The sequence below is a fragment of the Oryctolagus cuniculus genome, chromosome 19, assembly GCF_964237555.1.
Source record: "Oryctolagus cuniculus chromosome 19, mOryCun1.1, whole genome shotgun sequence".
NCBI lineage: Eukaryota > Metazoa > Chordata > Mammalia > Lagomorpha > Leporidae > Oryctolagus > Oryctolagus cuniculus.
Genome location: NC_091450.1, coordinates 57,396,858 through 57,405,889, shown reverse-complemented (window position 1 = coordinate 57,405,889; position 9,032 = coordinate 57,396,858). Strand labels below are relative to the sequence as shown.

Genomic DNA, 9,032 nt, shown 5'->3' with positions numbered 1-9,032 from the left:
GCTAATTTCCAGCTTCATTCCTTTATGGTCTGAGAAGCTGCATGGTATGATTCTAATTCTTTTAAATTTGCTGAGACTTGCTTTATGGCCTAGTATGTGATCAATCCTAGAGAAGGTTCCATGCACTGCTGAGAAGAATGTGAAGTCTGTAGATGTAGGGTTGAAAGTTCTGTAGATATCTGTTAGATCCATTTGGGCAATAGTGTCAATTAAATCTGCTGTTTCCTTGTTGATCTTCTGTCCGGATGATCTGTCTATTTCTGAGAGTGGAGTATTGAAGTCCCCCAGTACTATTGTATTGGAATCTAAATCTCCCTTTAAGTCCCTTAACATATCTTTTAAATAGACCAGTGCCCTGTAATTAGGTGCATTTACATTTATAATAGTTACATCTTCCTGTTGAATTGAACCCTTAATCATTATATAGTGTCCCTCTTTGTCTCTCTTAACAGTTTTTGTATTAAAGTTTATTTTGTCTGATATTAATATGGCTACACCTGCTTTTTTTTTTTGGTTTCTGTTGGCATGGAATATCTTTTTCCAACCTTTCACTTTCAGTCTGCAAGCCTCTTTGTTAGAGAGATGTGTTTCTTGTAGGCAACAAATAGTTGGGTAGTGTTCTTTGAGCCAGTCAGCCAAACGGAGTCTTTTAACTGAAGAATTCAGACCATTAATGTTCAATGTGACCATTGATACGTAGTGACTTTGCCCTGCCATTTTCCGGGAAATATTTTCTAGTATATGCTTTGAGCTTCCCATGCTCTTTTACTGGTAGGTGTTCTTCCTTTCCCTTCTTTCATATTGATGGCCGTGTTTCTGTGTTTCTGAGTGTAGCACATCTTTAAGTATCTTTTGCAGGGCCGGACGAGTGGCCACAAAGTCTTTCAATTTCTGTTTGCTATGAAAGGTCTTTATTTCACCTTCATTCACAAATGAGAGCTTGGCAGGATATAATATTCTGGGCTGGCAATTTTTCTCTCTTAGCACCTGTGCTATGTCTCACCATTCCCTCCTAGCCTGTAGTGTTTCTGATGAGAAGTCTGCTGTGAGTCTGATTGGAGATCCTGTGAGAGTAATCTGACGTTTCTCTCTTGCACATTTTAGGATCTTTTCTTTATGTTTCACTGTGGTGAGTTTAATTACCACGTGTCGTGGTGAGGATCTCTTTTGGTCATGTTTATTGGGGGTTCTATGAGCTTCCTGTACTAGGATGTCTCTGTCCTTCTCCAAACCTGGAAAGTTCTCTGCTAGTATCTCACTAAAAAGGCCTTCTAATCCTTTCTCTCTCTCCATGCCTTCAGGAAATCCTAGAACTCGAATGTTGGTTTTTTTAATAGTATCCCAACAATATTTTTTAGATTTCTAATTTCCTCTACTTTTCTTTGGTTTGACTGTATGTTTTCCTGTGCTCTATCTTCTAAGTCTGATATTCTCTCCTCTGCTTCACCCATTCTGTTTTTAAGGCTTTCTAATGTGTTTGTCATTTGATCTATTGAGATCTTCATTTCATTTTGATTTCTCTTCACTATCGCACTTTCCTGTTCTACTAGTTTCTGCGTTTCATTTTGATTCTTCCTTTAAATTTCATTTTCATGAGAGAGATTTTCAATCTTGTCTAATAAGGATTTCTGTAGTTCAAGGATTTGCTTTTGAAAACTTCTAAATGTTCTTATCATAAATTTTTTGAAATCCGTATCTTGCATTTCTTCTATCTCATCATCTTCATAATTTTGGTTTGGGGTGTTTTGTTTATTTGGAGGCATCATAGTGTCATCGTTGATCTTGTTCCCTTGATTTCTGTGTTTGTTAGTTGGCATAGTTAATTCTTCTTGCGTCACTGTGCGTTTTTTTTTTTTTTATACTATGTCCGTGTTAAGTGGACTGCCTGCTGTTGGAGGAGCCTTGGAGGCTTGAGATGGGTGCGGCCTGAGAGCTCTGCTTGGTTCTTCCTGGTTAAGGGTGTGCAAAGGTGACACCTTCAGGTTATGCGTGTTAAATCTCTCTCTTTTTATTTATTTATTTATTTTATTTATTCAGGGTGTAAGTAACACCGCACGGCACGGCTGTGCAGAATTGATAGTATTTAGCTTCCAGTCTCTGGCTTCTACTCACAGAGTCTGTTTAGGCTCCTCTGGACTCCCACTGGGTTGCTTAGACTACTGAATTGTAGTGACTCAGTTCCTTAGCTCTCCCCCGTTGATATGTAAATCCAGAGAGGGTGCCTGCTCTTTGTCTCTTGCGAATTCTTCAAGCCTTGCAGCCTTGCAACCTTTGCAAGGTTAGGGGAAAGAGAAACCCCCAACCTTTTTTTTTTCCTTCTTTCTGGTAGTGAGTTTGCTGCACTTTCCGGCCCCCCTCTAGATTCTGACCCGCGTTTCCCCACCAATGTCTCGGGTTATTGAGCTCACCACCCCTTCCAGTGCCGATGTGTGGACTCAGAGCCCTGGACATCCCAAGTCTCCCCGCTGTTGTCTGTGTGGCATGCACTCCCCTTCGAGCACTGGCACGCAGACCCTGAGGCTTCCGCTGCTCGGTCCCGTGGCTCGGTCCCCCGGCTCGGCTTCCGCGGGGTGGGTGACCTTGTTCTCCCAGTAGGTCCTCCAATTCACAGCCACTCGATCCAGAAGAGTTTCCTCTGCAATGTTTTCCTGGTTCTTTTTTCTGAGGCTACCGTAACTCCCCTTTTATTAAACTAAATTTTCCCGGACTATCAGTGCACGCCCTCACTATTCCGCCATCTTGGCTCCGCCCTGGTTCTAGATCTTTTTTGGAATGCCTCCAACTTTCTGCATTCAGTAAGATGCTATCTGTGGTTTTGAAATAAATTGCCGAGATTGATGAGAAATGTTGATTCTATAGCCAGTTTGCTTAAGGTTTTCATCATGAGAGGATGTTTTGTTTTATCAAATGCTGTCTTGCATCTATTGAAATAATCATATGATTTTTATTCAGTTTGTTAATCTGATTTATCACATTTTTGATTTTCAAATTTTGAACCATTACTGCATACAGACATTACTCCCACTTTCTCAAGGTGAATTCTATTTCTGATGTGCTATTGGATTCACTTAGCTGGTATTTTTGCTTCTATGTTCATCAGGGATACCAGACTATAGTTCTCTTTCTCTGTTCTATCTTTTCCTGGTTTAGGAATTAGGGTGAAGTTGGCTTCATAGAAATAGTTTGAGATGATTCTCCCCCTTTCAATTGTTTCGAATAACTTGAGAAAATATTGTAATTAGTTCATTAAATGTCTGGTAGAATTCAGTATGGAAGCTATTCCTGGACTTTTCTTTGTTGTGAGAGCCTTTATGACTAATTCAATCTCTGTCTGGATATTGGCTTGTTTAGGTTTCCTAATTCTTCATGACTCAGTTTATTAGATTGTTTGTGTCCAGAAATCTATCTGTTTATCCTAGATTTTCCAATTTGTTGGCATATAGTTCTTTATAAGTGATTCCTGATTATCATTTTTATTTCTGTGATATCTCTGGTTACATTTCCTTTTTCATCTCTTAATTTACTGATTTGGGTCTATCCCTCCCCCCTGTTTTGGTTAGTTTGCCCAATGATGCATCAACTTTTTTTTCAAGTAAATAACTCTTCATTTCATTGTTTTTATACTGCTTTTTGGTTTGAATTTTGCTTCCTTCTTCTCTAATTTTTATTTTCTTCCTCCTATTAATTTTGGGTTTGGTTTGTTGTTTTTTTTCATCCTTAGATGCATTGATAGCTTATTTAATTAGTGCCTTCCCAATTTGGAGGTAGGCACCAATTGCTGTAATGTTTCCTCTTAACACTGCTTTTACTGTGTCCAGTATTGCTGATATGCTGTATTGCTATCCTCATTTGTTTATAGCATTTTTGTTTCTCTTTTATTTATTTTTTATTTTATATATTTTTAAAAGATTTATTTATTCACTTTTTTGAAAGGAAGAGTTACAGAGCAGCAGAGGCAGAGAGAGAGAGAGAGAGAGGGCTTCCATTCAATGGTTCACTCCCCCAAATGGCCACGATGGCCAGAGTTGGACTGGTGTGAAGCCAGGATCCATCCAGGAGCTTCTTCCGGGTCTTCCACATGGGTGCAGGGTCCCAAGCACTTCAACCATCCTCATTGATCTCCTTGGCTATTGTAGAGAGCTGGATCAGAAGTGGAAAAGCCAGGACTTGAACCAGCACCCACATAGGATGCTGACACTGCACACTATGCCATGGTGATGACCTGCTGTTTCTTTTTTGATTTCTTCTATGACTCACTGTTCTTTCCAGAGCATGTTGTTCAGTCTTCATGTGTTTATGTATGTTCTTGATATTCTTGAGATTTTAATTTCCAGTTTCATTCAGTTGTGGTCAGAAAAGTTTCATGATTTGTTTGATCATTTTGAATTTGCTGAGATTTACTCTATGGCCTAGCATATGATCTATCCTGGAGAAAGTTGCATGCACTGATGAACAGAATGTATATTCTGTACTATCTAATGAAATTTTCTATAGATACCAGTTAGGTCTTTTGGTCTACAGTGTAGATTAGCTCTGTTGTTTTTGTTGATTTTCTGTCTAGTTGATCTGTACATTGAAGGAGGTGGGGTGTTGAATTTCCTCATTATTATTGTATTGGAGTCCATGTCTCCCTTTAGATCAATTAACATTTGTGGTAAATAGCCAGGTACCCTGTAATTGGGTAGATTTACATTTGTTATACTCACATCTTCCTGTTGAATTGATTTCTTAATCATTACATATTGCCTTTGTTTGTCTCTTTTATCCATTTTTATGTTAAGTCTATTTTAATTGATATTAAGATACCTACATCTGTTTGTTTCTACTTTCCATTAACATGTGATATCTCTTTCCTTCCTTTCACTTTCAGTTTGTGTGTGTATCTTTGTTTGTGGGGCATGTTTCTTGTAGGCACCAAGCACATGGTTGTGTTAACACAATGTGCACATAGTAAGCATTGTGCTTCCAAATACAAAAACACCCTGTACATGTAGAATACCTGAAAGGTATGTTATTGATGTAATTGGCAGAAAAAAGATATGGAGTACACAGTAGGACAGACTTAAAACCTTGCTTTCCGGCCGGCGCCGCGGCTCACTAGGCTAATCCTCCGCCTAGCGGCGCCGGCACACCGGGTTCTAGTCCCGGTTGGGGCGCCGGATTCTGTCCCGGTTGCCCCTCTTCCAGGCCAGCTCTCTGCTGTGGCCAGGGAGTGCAGTGGAGGATGGCCCAGGTGCTTGGGCCCTGCACCCCATGGGAGACCAGGAAAAGCACCTGGCTCCTGGCTCCAGCCATCGGATCAGCGCGGTGCGCCGGCCGCAGCGCGCCGGCCGCGGCAGCCATTGGAGGGTGAACCAACGGCAAAAGGAAGACCTTTCTCTCTGTCTCTCTCTCTCACTGTCCACTCTGCCTGTCAAAAAAAAAAAAAAAAAAACCTTGCTTTCCTGGGAAATATTACTTGAACTCTCTGATTTAGCTACAGAGGCCCAATTGAAAATATATTCATGATGCTTCAAGCATCAATTGTGTGTGTGTGTATATATATGTATACATATACACACACACACACAAACACACACGCATTATTTTAAAGAGATACTGGGTTTGACATCATAATAAAAAATAGTTCTAATATGTCATTGAGACATGTTGCTATATACAGTTTTCCATGTATTTTCAAGTGTTGGTTCATATACATAGGCCTTAGTATGCAAAAAGTATACAAACATGGTGTTGCTGCAGAAATGAACTACTATAAAAGAGTATTTTGCATAAATTCTATATAGGAATGGATTTTTCTATATAGTTTAGTATGAACTTATAAAATTAGGTTTCTTTCCAAGGAATGCTTGTATTAAAACTCTGCACTTAGTAAGCATTGTGCTTTCCAATAAAGAAACACACTCTACATATACAATGAAAAATATATTATGTTTCAAGCTGGTACAGATTAGATTAGGCTGACAATTTTTTCCTAAGAAAGATTAATTGAATTTTCTACTTTTACAACCAAGGCCATAATAAACAATGTATTCTCAATGTTTCAAATATCATGTTGGTGCCTGAAGTTATTTGAAGGAATTGAACTGGCTTCTCCATTATAACACATTGGCTGCATTGAGTTTTCTCTGTGTGTACAATTGGTTGCTTGATATACATAGGACTTAATACATTATAAGTATACAACATGAGGATGTAGTGGAAGAGTATGGTTTAAAAGGGATATTTTGTTTCAATTTCTCTCAAGGAAGTGAATTTATATCCAGCTCAGTATGAGCTTAAGCATTAGGTTTCCTGGAAACTTAAGATAATGTTTCTTTTACACTGTATGAACTTAGTAAGCATTACACTATACATGTGTAATATCTGAAAGATATGATATGCCTGAGGTTGGTGCACAGAACACAATTGTAGTACACACTAGGACTGGCTTAAAATGTTGCTTTTCCTGAGAAGATAATAATCTAATAAATGAATTCCTGGCTTTTCCTAATTTGCATAGCAAGCATTTTTATTTCAAGCATGAGAACACACTGTGCATTAGCAAACCTCAAAAGAGCTGCTAAATCTGAAGTTCAGAGAAGGAAGGGGATTCAGACTCAAATAAGTCCAGGCTGACAACATGGATTTTCCTCAGACAGTTAAGCATATTGTCTGCAATAACTACAATGCCCTTAAAAAGCAATGCAGCTTCAATGCTTCCAACATAGAAATTATTTGTACTTGAAGCAGTAGGTGTGCCTGAAGTACCAGAAGAACTAGAGATAGAATATCAAATAGAAGCCTCTTGCAGCATTTCATTTTCTAACCCTAACCATTACTCTAAACCTAACTCTAATCCTAAAGGCTATCTTCATTCCAAATTCTAACATTAACCCTAGCCTTATCCCTAACTCAAGTCTCAAAGACAGTGTTATCCATAGTCCAAGTACAAAACCTAGTGCTATCCCTAGCATAAAACGTGTCTATAGCCCTAATAATGGCTTGAAAAATAACCCTAGCCCTCACCATCAACCTAAACTCAGCCCTAACCACAGTTGTAGCCCTAAGTCTAACCCAGTCACAAACCTAGCCCTAACCTAACTCCAACCATAACCTAGGCAAAGCCTTACTCATAAACCTAACACTAACCCCTTCCCTAACACTAATCTAATCTCTAATTCTAACCCTAACATTAATTGTAACCCTAAGCCTATCTTATCCCTAAATATAACCTAACCTGAAACTTAGGCTGGGCCCCAAACCTACTCAACATTATAACCCTAAATCTACACTCAATTTTAACCCTAGGTTTACCCAAGCCCAGGACCTAACCCAAAAAATAACAAAAACAAACACTGGCAAGAATTTTCTAATGTTTACTCTAGCCCTACCACTAATGCTACCCATTCTCATAAATATAACCATAGCCATAGCTCTACTCTAAACTTAACAATACACTTGGTGATTTCAATAGTTCTAACCATAATTAGAAACAACCCTAATCCAAGCTCTAACTCTAGCCTTGGTCATGGCTCTAATGCTAAATATATATCTAATAATAAACCTAGTCCTGTCCTCATACTAACAGTACTATAAACAAAGCCCTAGACCAAAACCTATCCATAGTTTACACCCTATCCCTAAATGTAATGCTTGCTCTACCACTGATCCTAGTCTATGTCTTCTATGTAATTTAAGCCCTAAATTTAAGCCAACCATAGACCTAAATGTAGCTATTGACCTAGCACTCAAACTAATCCAAGCCACAATATAATACTAACCAAATTTAACTCTAACTCTAACCTTAGCCCAGGTCCTAATGTTAACACTAACTCTAAGACAAATCCTGATTCTAATCTTTAACATAACCCTAACCCTAGTCATAACACTAACCATAAGCCTAAATGTAAACCTAGTACTACCCCAACCCTAACACTAAACCTAACCATAGCCCTAGCCCTAATCCTAACTGTAGCTCTAGACATGAGTCTAGCCCCAAATATCATCAACCTAACCCCAACACAATTTTGACCATAAAACTATAACCCTAACACTAAACCTAACAGAGCTATGAACCTATCCCTCTGCCTAATCCTAACCCTACCCAAATGTCATGCCTAGTTCAAAAACTAGACCTAACCATAACCCAACCCTAGCCCTTACTCTAATCTTAGCACTTAAACCTAACCCTGGCTCTATCCCTATTCTAGCAAAAAAACCTAAACATAGCTTTTTTATTTAAAAAATATATATTTTACATTTTATTTAATGAATATAAATTTCCAAAGTACGACTTATGGATTACAATGGCTTCCTCCCCCATACCGTCCCTCCCACCCACAACCCTCCCCTTTCCCACTCCCTCTCCCCTTCCATTCACATCAAGATTCATTTTCAATTATCTTAATATACAGAAGATCAGCTTAGTATACATTAAGTAAGGATTTCATAGCTTTAGCCAGAACCTTAGCAATGACAGGAAGAATACTTTTTAATTTTTTTTTTATTTTTGAAAGGCAGAGTGGACAGTGAGAAAGAGAGAGAGACAGAGAGAAAGGTCTTCCTTTACCATTGGTTCACCCTCCAATGGCTGCTGTGGCCGGCAAGCTGCAGCTGGTGCACCGTGCTGATCCGAAGCCAGGAGCCAGGTGCTTCTCCTGGTCTCCCTGAGGGTTCAGGACCCAAGGACTTGGGCCATCTTCCACTGCACTCCTGGACCATAGCAGAGAGCTGGACTGGAGGAGGGGCAACTGGAACAGAATCCAGCACCCCAACTGGGACTAGAACCTGGGGTGCTGGCACCGCAGACAGAGGATTAGCCTATTGAGCCACGGTTCCAGCCAGGAAGACTACTCTTACTCCTTCCCTGGCCCTAACATTAAGCTTAACCCTACATCTAATTTTGACCCTAGTACTCTTCCTAATTTTAGTACTAACCCTAACCTTAATTTAAACATTAATTCTAGCATTAACTCTATCCCTACCACCTAAACCTAACTATAAACATAGCTCTAAACCTCACTGTAATAAACACTATAACCCAAGATCTA

At 39.2% G+C, this 9,032-nt stretch overlaps 1 long non-coding RNA gene across 1 annotated transcript; it reads right to left on the bottom strand.

Annotated features, from left to right (window-relative positions):
• Nucleotides 1–213: 213 nt before the first annotated feature.
• On the bottom strand, nucleotides 214–8,283 carry LOC138846845 (uncharacterized). Its single transcript, XR_011384351.1, has 2 exons — nucleotides 5,436–8,283; nucleotides 214–5,069 (listed from the first exon to the last, which is right to left on the bottom strand). It is a non-coding gene; the product is annotated as an uncharacterized lncRNA (long non-coding RNA).
• Nucleotides 8,284–9,032: the final 749 nt, after the last annotated feature.